The sequence below is a fragment of the Aquila chrysaetos genome (genome assembly GCF_900496995.4).
Source record: "Aquila chrysaetos chrysaetos chromosome W unlocalized genomic scaffold, bAquChr1.4 W_unloc_6, whole genome shotgun sequence".
NCBI classification, from domain to species: domain Eukaryota; kingdom Metazoa; phylum Chordata; class Aves; order Accipitriformes; family Accipitridae; genus Aquila; species Aquila chrysaetos.
In genome coordinates, this window is record NW_024470326.1 from 513,702 (window position 1) to 530,818 (window position 17,117).

The 17,117-nt window shown below is 52.7% G+C and overlaps 3 pseudogenes; 1 reads left to right on the top strand and 2 right to left on the bottom strand.

Annotated features, from left to right (window-relative positions):
• Window positions 1–496, bottom strand: LOC115337746 (annotated as a pseudogene).
• Window positions 497–4,509: 4,013 nt separating this feature from the next.
• On the top strand, window positions 4,510–5,122 carry LOC115337747 (annotated as a pseudogene).
• An 8,154-nt stretch (window positions 5,123–13,276) lies between these two features.
• LOC115337748 lies at window positions 13,277–14,249 on the bottom strand (annotated as a pseudogene).
• Between the last annotated feature and the right edge of the window lie 2,868 nt (window positions 14,250–17,117).

Below are 17,117 nucleotides of genomic sequence, written 5' to 3' on the forward strand. Positions count from 1 at the left end.
TCAGTGGTTTCTTATGCTGTAGATGAGGGGGTTCACGGTTGGAGGCACCACCGAGTACAGCAATGCCACCAGCAGGTCCAGGGATGGGGAGGACATGGAGGGGCAGCTTCAGGTAGGCAAACATGGCAGTGCTTACAAACAAGGAGACCACAGCCAGGTGAGGGAGGCAGGTGGAAAAGGCTTTGTGCCGTCCCTGCTCAGAGGGGATCCCTCAGCACAGCCCTGAAGATCTGCCCATAGGACAGCAACAATGGAAACAAACAACCAAAGACTAAACAGGCACTAACCACAAGTACCCCCCCACTTCCCTGAGGTAGGCATCTGAGCAGGACAAGCTTGAGGATCTGGGGGATTTCACAGAAGAACTGGTCCACAGCATTGCCTTGGGCAGAGGGGTACTGAAAATGTACTGGCAGTGTGTAGCACAGGCACTGGAGAAACCGACTAGCCCCAGGCAGCTGCTGCCAATGTGGACACAAGCTCTGCTGCCCAGGAGGGGTCCCGTAGTGCAGGGGTTTGCAGATGACAACGTAGCGTGTCATAGGCCATGACAGTGAGAAGAAAGTACTCTGCTGAGATCAAAAAGAGAAACAGAAATGCCTGGGCAGCACATCCTGGTAGGAGATGGCGCTGGTGTCCCTAGATGGAGTTGGCCATGGCTTTGGGGACAGTGGTGGAGATGGAGCCCCAGGTCGAGGAAGGAGAGGCTGAGGAGGAAGAAGTACATGGGTTGTGTGGAGGTGGTGGTTCAGAGGCTATGGCAATGATGATGAGGCCATTTTCCCAGCAGTGGCAGCCAGTAGATGCCCAGGAAGAGCCAGAAAGTGCAAGAGCCTGCAGCTTCCATGTTTCTGCAAACGTCAGGAGAATGAACTGGGTGATGGAGCTGCTGTTGGACATTTCATGCATCTGGGCCAGTGGGACTGTCAAAGAAGGAGAAGCCAGTGGGAAGATCTGAGATACTTTTCAAAGGCACACAGGATCTAAATCATGCACTCTGTGATGCCATCTGGGGCACCTGTGACTCACCCACCCTGAATGGGAATTGCTTTCCTGCAGCTCCTGTGAGGTCCATGCCAGCCTTGGCTTCTCATGTATTTCTCTAGGGCCTGGATTGGAACATTAAATAGAACACCTGCCCTGAATTCTAGTTAGGCAGTGTGGGGACGAACCTTGGGACACATGCCATTACAGTCAGTGGCGGTATAGTAAATTCAGCTGATGGAAAAGAGAGAGACCCAGCTCTCGCTATGGTACATGACTTGCAGTCGTTCATATGATACTGTGTAAAGTGCCATGAAGATAATGAGTAGGAAAAGGTTCTTTTGGCCTTAGTTGGGCAAATAAGCTTGCATGTCACTTGGCCAAAGGAATTTCCCACCAGGGTCATACATGATCCCAAGATGTTGCCCTGTCTCTATGAACTTTCTCTTTCGTTACAGTTGCTGTTACCTACATGTATCCTGGACCACCCTCTGGCAAGTCAATGTCACCAGGATTTTGCATCTGAACACCTGACTCCTGCCTTTGCTCTCCCTTAATTCAGATGGGGAGCTGAGACAAGGAGCTCACATGCAGGGTGTCTATTTTGCTCACACCTGAACTGAGGCAAGAGGAATCCCACCTCCTGTGGCTTGTGGTGTGCATGGGAGGGAGCTGAGCCTCCTTCCAATGCCATGAGTAGAAAGGCAGGATGATTGCCTCCATTGATCCCATGGATCCCTTCCCTCAGCAGGGGTAAAGGAGATCCCTGCCTGCCTCTCTCTGGGGATCCTGTCTAACAATATGACCAAAAAATGTGGCATGTAGATGTAACTTTGTCTCTGAGAGGAGAATTTTATTTCAGGAAAGAAGTGTCTCTCCCTAGCTGAGGGAAGGCAACATCAGTGATTGCTTCAGCCTGTTTCCCAGCAGGTTCCCCTGGAGCCCCAGGGACACCAGGAGGGAGCCCAGAGGGGGCAGAGAAGTGCTGCCTTGGGCTGGTCCTCTGCTGCTGAGCTGGGCTGGGCTTCCTGGGCTGGAGGGAGCTCCTGGCAAGCAGGCAGCATTTCAGAGAGACAGCTCTGCCCAGGAGCAGCTCCTCTGCAAAGCGCAGCAGGGCTGAGGGCACTGCCTGCAGGCACCGAGGGGAGAGGAGTGAGGCAGAGAGAGAGGTTAAAGGCAGTCTGGGGTGGGAGAGAGAGAAGAGCTGACTTGGAGAAAAATCTTCACAGCCCTTCACAGGGTAAGTCTCTGGCTGCAGGGCAATGCAGCTGTAGTTCCTGGAATGACCTCCTAAAGCTGGCACATCCACAGCCTATGGGATCTGTCAGGAGGACTCTCACAGTTTGTGCAGTGTAGAGAAAAAGGACGCGCTTTGGAGCAGAGGTTCCCTGCTGCACCCTCAGAGGGACAGGGCATGTCAGCTGCCTTCACCCGGGGATGGCTGCGGAGTGTGAAGCTGGGTGTGCAGCCAGGGGTGCCCAGGGCTGTCCTGCTGAGCAGGGTCCCTGCACCCCAGGGGGCTGTGTGCTGGGGCAGGGGCTCTGCCGCTGGTCAGGGTAAGTACTCAGCCTGCCTGGGGAGCTCCAACAGCAGAGAGGGGAGAAGCTGTGGGTGGAAGAAGCAACTTGCAGCAGGGCAGGGTCCTTCTGCTGACAAGAGGGTGCTGTGTGGGATCAGGGCTGCTCACAGCTCCAGATCAGCCCCGGGCATTTCTGAGGCCACTTTTCAAGGGGAAGCTCAAAGCAGGGATTGCTATAAAGTTAAGGAGCTTTCCAGAGCCTGGGTTTTCTCTTTCCTAGTCTTGGCGAATTTTCAGGAGAAATGGAAAAGGAGCTGTCATGCTTGAACAGCTCACTGAGACTCGGGAGCTGTAACTCTGAGGATCAGTCAGTCTGACAGGAGCCTCCTGAAGTAGAGCACAGGGACTGAGAACAACTGCCTGGCTGTGCTGGTGCCTGGGAGGTGGCATGCACAGCTGGGGAAGGGTAACTCTTTCCTGATTTCCCTGCTGCCTCTCTCTTTACCTCTCTGAGACAGACCATCACTGCTTTTTTCCTTGGTTCTCCACTTGTCTGTGTTACTGTTACCTTGTTTCTGCTGTCAGGCTCTCTGGGGATGGGAGTTTCAGCTGCAGAGTCACACACTGGTCTTGTGGGTCCTCCCATGCAGCTGTGTCCATGGGAAGAAGTGTCCCAGCTTTCCTCTCATCTGAGGGGTTATGCTCAATGCTGTCTGTGGGGCTGGGGAAAGAGCTGATTCTCCCTTACAGAGATGCCAGCACAGTAGGTCACTTGGCTGTCACCTCAGAGCGTCCTTCAAGCTGTGAGCTGCCCTGCAGGATGCAAACCTGTCTCACAGCAGCTTTCTGTTATCGGAAAGCCCCATGGAGAAGCACAGAGATGCTATGACTGAGGAAATGCTCTTGGGCTGGTGAAATGAGCCCAGTGTGTCCTTGCCTAGAAGCAGGGTGCTGTGACTTTGAGAAAGGGTGAGACATTTGGTGGTCTGCAGTGGATGTCTCTGCTCTCAGCAGTGTCTGGTGGCTTTTCAGGGTAAATATGGGAGCGTGATCACCCTCCACCTCAGACAGGTGCAAGCACAGTGAAGTGGGAACTAGACAGAAGGACAGAGCAGCTCCCCCTCTCTCTGCACTAAGCCACAGGCAATCCTCCTGACTTGCCTGGCTCATGCTGTTCTCCCAGACTGCAGCAGAAATGCTGAAGGCTTCCGAGATCTAAGAAAACTCCCCAGGGGCGATATAGGCAGCTGTAAAAAACCCTAGAACTCTAAAACTATTTTTACCTTCCTGGGTCCTTATCACTGGGAGTGCAGGTGCTGACAACCCCTTCTGCGTTAGGAGTGGATTCAGCTGACAAAGTCAAACACCAGACTGGCCCCTGCCTGCACCCATCCCATGAACCCACTGCTGCAGAGCAGGGCTGACTTCTCAAGAGCCCATGGGCAGAGGCCCTGCTCTTCATTGCACGCTCGGCCAGCACCAAGCAGGGCTCCAGCCACAGGCCTGAAGGAAGGTCTCCTAAGAAAAGTAAAGGGTCTGCCTGTGTGAGAGTGGGAGGGTCTATGGGAAATGGCTTTGATATTGCTCAGAGAATAATGCCCTGACTCTTCCCTGTCTTTTTTCTACTTTGAAAGCACCCCATGCCCAGAGGAAAGAAAATGTCCAACGGCAGCTCCATCGCTGAGTTCCTCCTCCTGGTGTTTGCAGACACGCGGGAGCTGCAGCTCTTGCACTTCTGGCTCTTCCTGGGCATCTACCTGGCTGCCCTCCTGGCCAACGGCCTCATCATCACCGCCGTAGCCTGTGACCACCGCCTCCACACCCCCATGTACTTCTTCCTCCTCAACCTCTCCTTCCTCGACCTAGGGCTCCATCTCCACCACTGTCCCCAAAGCCATGGCCAACTCCCTCTGGGACACCAGGGCCATCATCCTACCCAGGATGTGCTGCCCAGGTCTTTCTGTTATTCTTTTTGATCTCAGCAGAGTACTTTTCTTCTCACTGTCATGGCCTACGACCGCTACGTTGCCATCTGCAAACCCCTGCACTACGGGACCCTCCTGGGCAGCAGAGCTTGTGTCCACATGGCAGCAGCTGCCTGGGGCAGTGGGTTTCTCAGATGCTGTGCTGCACACTGCCAATACATTTTCAGTACCCCTCTGCCAAGGCAATGCTGTGGACCAGTTCTTCTGCGAAATCCCCCAGATCCTCAAGCTCTCCTGCTCAGATGCCTACCTCAGGGAAGTTGGGGTACTTGTAGTTGCTTTCTGTTTAGCTGTTGGGTGTTTTGTTTTCATTGTGCTGTCCTATGGGCAGATCTTCAGGGCTGTGCTGAGGATCCCCTCTGAGCAGGGACAGCACAAAGCCTTTTCCACCTGCCTCCCTCACCTGGCCGTGGTCTCCTTGTTTATAAGCACTGCCACGTTTGCCTACCTGAAGCCCCCCTCCATGTCCTCCCCATCCCTGGACCTGCTGGTGGCAGTTCTGTACTCAGTGGTGCCTCCAGCCTTGAACCCCCTCATCTACAGCATGAGAAACCATGAGATCAAGGATGCCCTGAGAAAACTAATCACTGGATGCTTTTCAGTAGGAATAAACTGCCTCTTGTCTTCTGCATAGTACTTATATCTCTTTGCAGACCAAACCTGTCTTTTGCTGGTCTTTTTATGGTGAATTTTGGGTGTGGTTTTTATTTCTTCTATGTCACTTTCTTTTACTTATCTGAAAGCTTTCCACAAAGAAATGTCTGTCTTCCTCTGGTTTCTAATTCACAGTCGATCCAGATTTTGTGTCCTGGAGGCTGTGCAAATGAGCTATGCCCTCTGTGATGTTTAAACAAAATAAAGGGCCCTGCAGTGACTTGTTCTTCTGAGATCCTTCCTCCAAGACCTTCTCTGCAGCTGCAGGGAGCAGTGCCTGTGTGCAGAGGGGAAGAAGAAAAGAGTCCCGGCACAGCAGCAGTGCCAGGGAGCACCAGCGCTTGGTCTTTCCCCAGCTGCTCTCTTCCCACTTGCATGCTTTCCTTCTGAACCCTTTGGTTGGTGGAACACAGTCCTGCTGTGTGGCAGGCCTGTGGCCGCAGGCAAGGATGGGCAGTGGGCACTTGTGTGACAGAGCTGGCCTCCATTGCAGCCATTTCCATCAGACAAGTGGATCTCCCCATGCCTTGTGCCACAGATGCCCCCCAGCCCTGGGGCTCACCCCTCTCCGCCCCCGAGGAGCTGGTGTGCCCTTCAGAGGGTCTGGGGCTGTGGGGTGAGTGCCCAGAGCTCTGCCGCACCCTGTGGTGGGCACTGGTGTGGGGCCATGCCAGACTGGGCTGTGCTGGGGAGAGGGCAGGGGAGGTGCAGAGAGGTTAAGGGAAGTGGGAAGAGTTTAGGGGGAGCTGGTCTGGGCTGGAAAGCGCCCAGGAGAGAACAATATCAGTGTAGTAGCTTGCAGTGTGTGACCATGCAGAGCAAGGACTCACACCGGGGGTTTGTGGTGCAGAGGCAGGGCTTGCGGCAAGCATGGAAGACACGCAGGTGCAGAGCACAGAAGAGGCCGGTCGGTGCCCTTGCGGTGTGGTCAGACAGGGAAGGTGGCTCGGGGTCTTCATCACTCCCAACATCTCTTTTTGGCCATGTCCAGCACTTGCCAGTTATTCCAGGTTTACAGGTAAGTTTGGCTGTGAGGCCACCTCCACCTTCCTGCTGGGCCAAGGGCTGGTGTGGGGGAACGGACAGCCCTGCCCAGCCTTGCTTCTTCCCCAGACCCTGGCGCAGAGCTGTCTGCAAAGCTCCACATGGGACAAGGCTGGGGCAGGGCAGGGGTCGGGTGCTGGGGCAGCTGCAAAAGTAGGAGGGTCATAAATCACAAATGGGGGAAGTTTCCCCACCCCGACTCTCCCCTTTCCCGTGCTGTGCCTGCAGAGTGGGGCTGTGGGACCGTGTATGGTCAGTAGGGCTGGGCCAGCACAGGGACAGGGCGCTGACAGGGGCCATGAAGCAGCTGCCAGGAGGTGCCATCATGGACACTTGTTCTCAGAATTGCATACCAGAGGCTCATCACTGAGAACTCATAGCTATTTTCTCAAGTAACAAGAAAATTAAAAAGCTTTAGTTCATCATCGAGAATACTAAGGAGTTCCCTTTCAGCGCTGTCCTGTTACTGCTAGTAGTGATAGTTCCACTAATTCCAAAAGGTCCTTGAGAGCTTCTGTATTTTCCCCTGGCTCCAAACCTCAGGCTGCTCAGACACGGAAAGTGCTACCTCAAACCTCTGCAAACCAAATCTCTCCCACCTGCTCTCATCCACACTCTTTTATCCTGGAACACTTCTAACCATCATGTCAGCACACTGCCTGGTCTCTTTTTTATCTGGGTGAAGTCAGGGTGCTCCCTCGTAAAGCCTTCCCTACCAAAGTCTTTTCTACCTGCTGATCCTGCTTGTATCCCCTCACACAACGTACAGCTCCAACTTCCTTCTGCAGAGCTCCATGGGATGGACAGTTTTCCTGTTTCTTTCACGAGAAAAGGTGACAAACAGGAAAGACTCCTTGCCAGGAAGCCGCAGCCTTGGGTGTTGCTCACTTGGTTCTTCCTGGCACTTCATTCAGCCTCTGTTTTTCTGTATTAGGTGTTTTTCTGTAGCTACTCTTTCTGCAGAGATCTTAAAAAGACAATGATTTCATAAAAGATGGTCATAAAGGCCCTGTTGTAGACAACTATGTTTGCCATGAGCTCTGGAGGGAGTCAGGAAGATCGTTAATAAGCACCAGGAATATGCAGGAATCTCAAGGCCTCTTCTGAAGAGCGAGCAGCTCTGAGCAGCACTCATTGATTGGCCGTGTGTAGGGCTCAGAGAGAGGGTCGAGGGATGTCAGCGAGAAACAAGGAGGTGGCCGATGGCTTTAGCAAATCCTGAAACCCTCTCTGAGGCCAGAAAAGGAAAGCAGTGGATGTCTGTGGATGGGGAAGAGGAGGAGGTGTGTCCTGGGAAGATGTCAGGAAGCAAGACCCCTCTTCTGCAAGTCAGGGATGAAAGAGATTTTTTTTTCCATGTTGTGTGCATGCCTAGGAGATGGAGAATGCCTGCTGATTCACGGGCACTGACACCTCAGAGAGGTGCCCGGCAGCACTGATTTTCCTGAAAGGGTATCACAGGACCACAAAACTACAGTAGAGTTGAGGTTTGAAGGGACAGGACTGGACCCAGTATTGACCCCTGCAGTGCACCACTGGTGACCTGCCTCCAGGGAGACCTCGTGCCACTGATCACCATTCTGTGGGCCGGCCACTCAGCCAGTTTTCAATCCACCTCACTGTCTGCTCATCCAGCCTGTGCTTCAGCAGCTTCTCTATGAGGATTTTATGGGAGACAGTGTCAAAAGCCTTACTCATCTACCAAGGCAGCCATTTCATTGGAGAAGTTTATCACGTTATCAGATAGGAATGGCATTTCCTTTCATGAGCTGTGCTCTGGGCCTCTGTGGTGTATCGGCTTGGGGTCTGGCACTTGGAGGGCCACGATGTTATGCCATTGTATAGCCCATAAAGATTTGGCCACCTCAAAAAAGGGATGATAGGTGGGAAGTGCTACCAAGTTTGGACATTGCTTGATAGCAAAGAAATAATAGTGGGCTCTATCCAACCTATCCAACCTCCATTGCTCTCAGCTGTTTAGATATGAAATGCAGATGTCAAATGTTTTAATATAAACTTGTCCTGAGAAAAGTTTCGCCTTTCAACATGTTCATAGGAAATGCATTTTAGAAATGACTGTATAAATCTAGATTTACGTAGAGGGAGAGAAAGGGTAAGCAGCTTGCTGTTCCATGTCAATGGCCAATAGAGAAAACAATCATAGAAAACCCTCAAAACTCTGAAAATGAAGACTTCTTACACAATTATTACCCTCAGCTCTTTTCTGCATATGTTTCAACATATACCTATCATCTCCACTCACGGGTTGATGCAGTTGCCCACACGGGGGTGGCCACTGCCTCTAAGATACCCTGTAGGTAGCTGAAGACCTCACGCGGAACAGAGAAACGCGAGGCAGGACCGATGGCAGAATATCTGGAGCGTGAGCTGGTGGACAGGCAGGGTGCATCAAAGCCTCTTGGCTGAGACAAGTGATTTCTCTCCCTTGACTAGCAAGGGAAGCCTGGGCAATTGCACCCAAGGTGTCTAGTGTGAGAGGTGATCGCTGTCATCCCTGCCTTCACCTACAAGGGAGTCACCTGTAATTTTCCAAGCAGCGAATGAAAACCAAGTGTGTCTAGATGATGTAGCGTCTGCTTGAAGACGTTCCTGTAACCCAGATATGTTGGGGTGGTTAGTGCAGATTTGGCTATTCAGAAGGGAGCATTTCCTTCCCTTTGTCTCTTTGCTCCCCTCTGTGAGTGGAGGGAGCTCGTGACTTCAGTGTGTGACACGCTGTCTGCAAAAGAGCGAGTATGGACAAACAAACAAAGTCAAGGACAGGGAACTTTTGGGGAGGTCCTGGCATCTGTGACTAAACCAAAAATGTGTTTTCTCTTGGCCTAAGGTTATCCACTGTAGGAAGCAGGTTTCAGTGGATGTAATGTGGACTTAATACCTAGCTGAGGAATGTCTTCTATTTTTTACTGAACTATGCCTGCCTTTGTTTTTGCTTGTTGGCAATTAAGAAGCACCCTTCTGTGTCTGTGTGCCTCTCAGTCTCCAAGTAAAACAGCTGGGAATTGGTGCCAACAGGCTGAAACATGCAGCTACAGCCTTCAGTGGTGAAAGCTCAGATTGGAACAGGGCTGCTCCAAGTCCCAGGTGGCTGATGAGAGACATGGTAGGTTGGGGGTAGGGATGAAAACTGACCATAGGGTTGTGGAACATGAAGGCTCTGGATTTTCATATCTATTTAGACTGCATTAGGAGATGCACAGGATCAATATCAATTAGAGACTGATAATATCAATTCAGGTATAAGCAGAAAAATAACGTTGAGAAAAATAAACCCTTTCTTTTTGGTGTTTAGTGTTCATATCACTTCACGTTGATTACACTCCTGAAACTGCTCTAATTAACCACATCAGAATTGAAGAGTTAAAGGAAAATGATGCACAGCGACTGGACTTGTTAGGGTGTTTTGCATGTTAATGAGCCCTCTGGTGCTGACTTCCTGAACTGCAGATCCTGAAAGATTGAAGAAGCCCCTAGAGGACTTCAAAGTCAGCAGCAAGCCTCCAAGTTTCCGAGCGTGTTAGTGGGCTCCAGTGAGGGCCATCCCTGAAAAGGCCATGGAGGGAATGACCAGAAAAGGGACCGTCCCTGGGGGCTGGTGAAGCAGGAAAGTCAGAGGCACTGCTTAGAGGTGGAAAATCAAATGTAGAGTGTGGTTGTGAAAACCCTTGATGTGTTTCACCAAGCAGGACAGCCAAGCCCTGACCCCCATCCTCTGGGAGAGGAGACCCGTTACCTCACGGGATGCTCGCAACTCTTCTGGGGAGCAGTGGGATGTGGGGGTGTGCAATGCCAAGTGCAGGACAGGATCGACAGAGGGTGGGTGAGGAGGCAGCAACGCCCTGGGACTATAAGAACCTGGTGTCTGCTCATGGGCCTCAGTGGAAGAGACAGCAGCCAGGGTGGAGAGGATAAGGATCTCAGTTGTGTTGGCTGGTGGTGGTCTCACCTGCTGCAATGCCCTCAGTCATCCCCATTGCAGGCTGTCCTACACTGTCCTATGCCTGTGCTGGTTTCCCGGCAGACTTTAGCTACGTCCCCTTTTCCCCACCACACTCGGACCCTGGGATCTGCCAAGCCATACTGATGCCCTCCTGTCCTTACTGGCTGTTGCTTCAAACACAGAGCTGTGGTTAAGCAAGGATTGGTCAAGGCCTGTGAGTTGCCCCACAACCTGCCTGCCTTCTTCCAATACCCTCATCATGCTCCTCTCGCACCCAAGCTATTACAGCCCCACACTTGCTTGAATCTTCTATTTCTCTCTGTATGCCAGCCCTGAAATACATGTCCTCCTTCTGCCACCTCAAAATCGAAATTTAATTTATTTCACTTCAGCAGGATGCCCTGCTACCCCTTCCACTACTTCAAGTCTGCTACCATAGATGTGGACTGCTGTGTTGCATATATTTATGTTTGGGAAGGTCAATGCTTTTTTTTTTTTTAATAGATACTGATACACCTGGGGAAATCTCAAAACCACATATTGATGGATTCTTGATATGGTCGGGGCTGTATGTATCGGGGCACATATAAATCATCCCTGCACCTGATGTGAATTTTTTCTGTGGTCAGGGAGACCCTCAGAGCTCTCCCTAATTTGAAAGCATGAAGGGGAAGGAAGGACAGCATCTTTCAGGCTGGAAGGGACCTCAGGAGGTTTCTGGAAAAAACCTGCTGCTCAAAGCAGGGCCAGACCAGATTACTCAGGGCTTTATCCAAAGACTGCCTTGGTCACTTTCTGGGATAGAGCCTGCACAAACTCCCTGGGAAACAGCTTCCAGCATTTGGCTATCCTCATGCTGGAAACGTTTTTCTCTATATGTACACTAACCCCCTTGTTTCAGCCCACTGCCTCTTGTCCTTGTGTCTTGTACCATGGACACGAGCCTGACTCAGTCTTCCTGGGAACACTGCAATGCTGCTACATGTTTTGCCCAAGATCTTCCTTTCTCCAGGCTGGACAAGCCCAGCTCCCTCAGCCTCTCCTCACAGGCTAAAGTGTTCCTGCCTCGGACCATTATGGGGGCCCTTTGCTAAACTGGCTCCAGCTTGCCGACACCTTTCCTATATTGGGATCTGAAATCTGGACACAGTGTTCTGCATAATCTCTTCCCTCAATCACCTGGCCGTGCTCCTGGTCAGTATAGCCCAGGGTGCTCCTGTCCTCCCTTGCTTCCAGGCACACGGCTGCGTCCTGTCCATCTCGCTTTCCACCAAGACCTTTCCAAAACGCCTCCTCCCAGCCAGGCAGCCCCCCGCCTGTGTCATTGCCAGGATTAGTCCCCTGCAGGGACAGAAACTGGCATCAGTCCTTGCGGGAATTCCTGACTTTCCTGCCAGTGCATGCTCTCCTCTTCCTTGAAGCCTTTCCCTGAGCACAGGACCTGGAGACCATTTCAGTAAAGACTCAGGCACAGCAGGCATTCATTCCTTCAGCCCCAGCTGTGTCTGCTGATATTAAATCACCTTGCCCAGTCAGCAGCAGCCCTGCATTTTCCTTGTTCAGCCTTGGTCTCTCAGAAGTGACCAAAGCTCTTCTGTTTGCTTCTGAATTCCCTTGCAACCAGCATCTCCAGGTGAGCTTTTCTTTTCCTACACACATACCTCCACAACAAAGGCAATATATAGAAATTCCTGCTTTGTACCTGTCCTTGCTGAAAGCTCCTGGCAGCTGCTTCTGTCCCTGTTCTGGCCCAGCCCCACTTCCCATAGGTGGTCTTACAGCCCCACTCTGCAGGCACAGCATGGGGGAGGGGAGCATCAGGGGTGGGAAAGTTCTCCCCATTTGTGATCCCAGTGGCGGCCTTCAGATCACAGTTCCTCCATGACCCTCCTACTCTTGCAGCTGCCCCAGCACCTGACCCCTGCCCTGCCCCAGCCTTGTCCCAGGTGGGGCTTTGCAGACAGCTCTGCTCCAGGGTCTGCCAGGGTCTGGGGAAGGAGCGAGGCTGGGCAGGGCTGTCCGTTCCCCCACACCAGCCCTTGGCCCAGCAGGAAGGTGGAGGTGGCCTCACAGCCAAACTTACCTGTAAACCTGGAATAACTGGCAAGTGCTGGACATGGCCAAAAAGAGATGTTGGGAGTGATGAAGACCCCGAGCCACCTTCCCTGTCTGACCACACCGCAAGGGCACCGACCGGCCTCTTCTGTGCTCTGCACCTGCGTGTCTTCCATGCTTGCCACAAGCCCTGCCTCTGCACCACAAACCCCCGGTGTGAGCCCTTGCTCTGCATGGTCACACACTGCAAGCTCTACACTGATATTGTTCTCTCCTGGGCGCTTTCCAGCCCAGACCAGCTCCCCCTAAACTCTTCCCACTTCCCCTTAACCTCTCTGCACCTTCCCCTGCCCTCTCCCCAGCACAGCCCAGTCTGGCATGGCCCCACACCAGTGCCCACCACAGGGTGCGGCAGAGCTCTGGGCACTCACCCCACAGCCCCAGACCCTCTGAAGGGCACAGCAGCTCCTCGGGGGCGGAGAGGGGCTGAGCCCCAGGGTGGGGGGCATCTGTGGCACAAGGCATGGGGAGATCCCCTTGTATGATGGAAATGCTGCAATGGAGGCCAGCTCTGTCACACAAGTGCCTGCGGCCACAGGCCTGCCACACAGCAGGACTGTAACCATGCTTGAGGAGCACTCAGGTCTTCCACCAACCAAAGGGTTCAGAAGGAAAGCATGCAAGTGGGAAGAGAGCAGCTCAGGGAAAGACCAAGCGCTGGTGCTCCCTGGCACTGCTGCTGTGCCTGGACTCTTTTCTTCTTCCCCTCTGCACACAGGCACTGCTCCCTGCAGCTGCAGAGAAGGTCTTGGAGGAAGGATCTCAGAAGAACAAGTCACTGCAGGGCCCTTTATTTTGTTTAAACACACAGAGGGCATAGCTCATTTGCACAGCCTCCAGGACACAAAATCTGGATAGACTGTGAATTAGAAACCAGAGGAAGACAGACATTTCTTTGTGGAAAGCTTTCAGATAAGTAAAAGAAAGTGAAATAGAAGAAATAAAAACCACACCCAAAAATCACCATAAAAAGACCAGCAAAAGACAGGTTTGGTCTGCAAAGAGATATAAGTACTATGCAGAAGACAAGAGACAGCTGCTTCTTTCTAAAAAGCATCCAGTGATTAGTTTTCTCAGGGCATCCTTGATCTCATGGTTTCTCATGCTGTAGATGAGGGGGTTCACGGCTGGAGGCACCACCGAGTACAGAACTGCCACCAGCAGGTCCAGGGATGGGGAGGACATGGAGGGGGGCTTCAGGTAGGCAAACGTGGCAGTGCTTACAAACAAGGAGACCACAGGCCAGGTGAGGGAGGCAGGTGGAAAAGGCTTTGTGCCGTCCCTGCTCAGAGGGGACCCTCAGCACAGCCCTGAAGATCTGCCCATAGGACAGCACAATGAAAGTAAAACACCCAACAGCTAAACAGACAGCAACTACAAGTACCCCAACTTCCCTGAGGTAGGCATCTGAGCAGGAGAGCTTGAGGATCTGGGGGATTTCGCAGAAGAACTGGTCCACAGCATTGCCTTGGCAGAGGGGTACTGAAAATGTACTGGCAGTGTGCAGCACAGCATTGAGAAACCCACAGCCCCAGGCAGCTGCTGCCATGTGGACACAAGCTCTGCTGCCCAGGAGGGTCCCGTAGTGCAGGGGTTTGCAGATGGCAACGTAGCGGTCGTAGGCCATGACAGTGAGAAGAAAATACTCTGCTGAGATCAAAAAGAGAAACAGAAATGCCTGGGCAGCACATCCTGGGTAGGAGATGGGCCTGGTGTCCCAGAGGGAGTTGGCCATGGCTTTGGGGACAGTGGTGGAGATGGAGCCCAGGTCGAGGAGGGAGAGGTTGAGGAGGAAGAAGTACATGGGGGTGTGGAGGCGGTGGTCACAGGCTACGGCGGTGATGATGAGGCCGTTGGCCAGGAGGGCAGCCAGGTAGATGCCCAGGAAGAGCCAGAAGTGCAAGAGCTGCAGCTCCCGCGTGTCTGCAAACGCCAGGAGGAGGAACTCAGCGATGGAGCTGCCGTTGGACATTTTCTTCCTCTGGGCATGGGGTGCTTTCAAAGTAGAAAAAAGACAGGGAAGAGTCAGGGCATTATTCTCTGAGCAATATCAAAGCCATTTCCCATAGACGCTCCCATTCTTACACACACAGACCCTTTTCCTTTTCTAGGAGACCTTCCTTCAGGCCTGTGGCTGGAGCCCTGCTTGGTGCTGGCCGAGCGTGCAATGAAGAGCAGGGCCTCTGCCCATGGGCTCTTGAGAAGTCAGCCCTGCTCTGCAGCAGTGGGTTCATGGGATGGGTGCGGGCAGGGGCCAGTCTGGTGTTTGACTTTGTCAGCTGAATCCACTCCTAACGCAGAAGGGGTTGTCAGCACCTGCACTCCCAATGATAAGGACCCAGGAAGGTAAAAATAGTTTTAGAGTTCTAGGGTTTTTTACAGCTGCCTACATCGCCCCTGGGGAGTTTTCTTAGATCTCGGAAGCCTTCAGCATTTCTGCTGCAGTCTGGGAGAACAGCATGAGCCAGGCAAGTCAGGAGGATTGCCTGTGGCTTAGTGCAGAGAGAGGGGGAGCTGCTCTGTCCTTCTGTCTAGTTCCCACTTTCACTGTGCTTGCACCTGTCTGAGGTGGAGGGTGATCACGCTCCCATATTTTACCCTGAAAAGCCACCAGACACTGCTGAGAGCAGAGACATCCACTGCAGACCACCAAATGTCTCACCCTTTCTCAAAGTCTCAGCACCCTGCTTCTAGGCAAGGACACACCGGGCTCATTTCACCAACCCAAGAGCATTTCCTCAGTCATAGCATCTCTGTGCTTCTCCATGGGGCTTTCTGATAACAGAAAGCTGCTGTGAGACAGGTTTGCATCCTGCAGGGCAGCTCACAGCTTGGAAGGACGCTCTGAGGTGACAGCCAAGTGACCTACTGTGCTGGCATCTCTGTAAGGGAGAATCAGCTCTTTCCCCAGCCCCACAGACAGCATTGAGCATAACCCCTCAGATGAGAGGAAAGCTGGGACACTTCTTCCCATGGACACAGCTGCATGGGAGGACCCACAAGACCAGTGTGTGACTCTGCAGCTGAAACTCCCATCCCCAGAGAGCCTGACAGCAGAAACAAGGTAACAGTAACACAGACAAGTGGAGAACCAAGGAAAAAAGCAGTGATGGTCTGTCTCAGAGAGGCAAAGGGAGAGGCAGCAGGGAAATCAGGAAAGAGTTACCCTTCCCCAGCTGTGCATGCCACCTCCCAGGCACCAGCACAGCCAGGCAGTTGTTCTCAGTCCCTGTGCTCTACTTCAGGAGGCTCCTATCAGACTGACTGATCCCTCAGAGTTACAGCTCCCGAGTCTCAGTGAGCTGTTCAAGCATGACAGCTCCTTTTCCATTTCTCCTGAAAACTCCCCAAGAGTAGAAAACTGAAAACACAAACTCAGGAAAGGTCCTTATGTTTATAGCAATCCCTGCTTTGAGCTTCCCCTTGAAAAGTGGCCTCAGAAATGCCCCGGGGCTGATCTGGAGCTGTGAGCAGCCCCTGATCCCACACAGCACCCTCTTGTCAGCAGAAGGACCCTGCCCTGCTGCAAGTTGCTTCTTCCACCCACAGCTTCTCCCCACTCTGCTGTTGGAGCTCCCCAGGCAGGCTGAGTACTTACCTGACCAGCGGCAGAGCCCCTGCCCCAGCACACAGCCCCCTGGGGTGCAGGGACCCTGCTCAGCAGGACAGCCCTGGGCACCCCTGGCTGCACACCCAGCTTCACACTCCGCAGCCATCCCCGGGTGAAGGCAGCTGACATGCCCTGTCCCTCTGAGGGTGCAGCAGGGAACCTCTGCTCCAAAGCGCGTCCTTTTTCTCTGCACTGCACAAACTGTGAGAGTCCTCCTGACAGATCCCATAGGCTGTGGGATGTGCCAGCTTTAGGAGGTCATTCCAGGAATTGCCCTGCAGCCAGAGACTTACCCTGTGAAGGGCTGTGAAGATTTATCTCCAAGTCAGCTCTTCTCTCTTCTCCCACCCCAGACTGCCTTTAACCTCTCTCTCTGCCTCACTCCTCTCCCTTCGGTGCCTGCAGGCAGTGCCCTCAGCCCTGCTGCGCTTTGCAGAGGAGCTGCTCCTGGGCAGAGCTGTCTCTCTGAAATGCTGCCTGCTTGCCAGGAGCTCCCTCCAGCCCAGGAGCCCAGCCCAGCTCAGCAGCAGAGGACCAGCCCAAGGCAGATCTTTGCCCCCTCTGGGCCCCCTCTGGGCTCCCTCCTGGTGTCCCTGGGGCTCAGGGGAACCTGCTGGGAAACAGGCTGAAGCAATCACTGATGTTGCCTCCCTCAGCTAGGGAGTGACACTTCTTTCCTGAAATAAAATTCTCCTCTCACAGACAAAGTTACATATACATGTGACCTTTTTTTCTTTCCAGAAATGTAATCCTTCTCTCAGAGTTACTTTTAATGTATCACTTTTTTCATGTTATTTTTTAGACAGGATACTCAGAGAGTGAAAGGCAGGGGTCTCCTTTACAGCTACAGAGAAAAGGGATCCATGGGTCAATGGTGGCATTTCATTCTGCGTTTCTATTCATGGTATTTGAAGGAGGCTCAGCTCCCTCCCATGCACACCACAAAGCCACAGGAGGTGGGATTCCTCTTGCCTCAGTTCAGGTGTGAGCAAAATAGACACCTGCATGTGAGCTCCTTGTCTCAGCTCCCATCTGAATTAATGGAGAAGAAAAGCAGGAATCAGGTGTGTTCAGACACAAATCCCTGGTGACATTTGACTTGCCAGAGGTGGTCCAAGATACATGTAGGTAACAGCAAACTGTAACGGAGAAGTTCATAGAGACAGGGCAACATCTTGGGAATCATGTATGAGCCTGGTGGGAAATTCCTTTGGCCAAGTGACATGGCAGCTTATGCCCAACTAA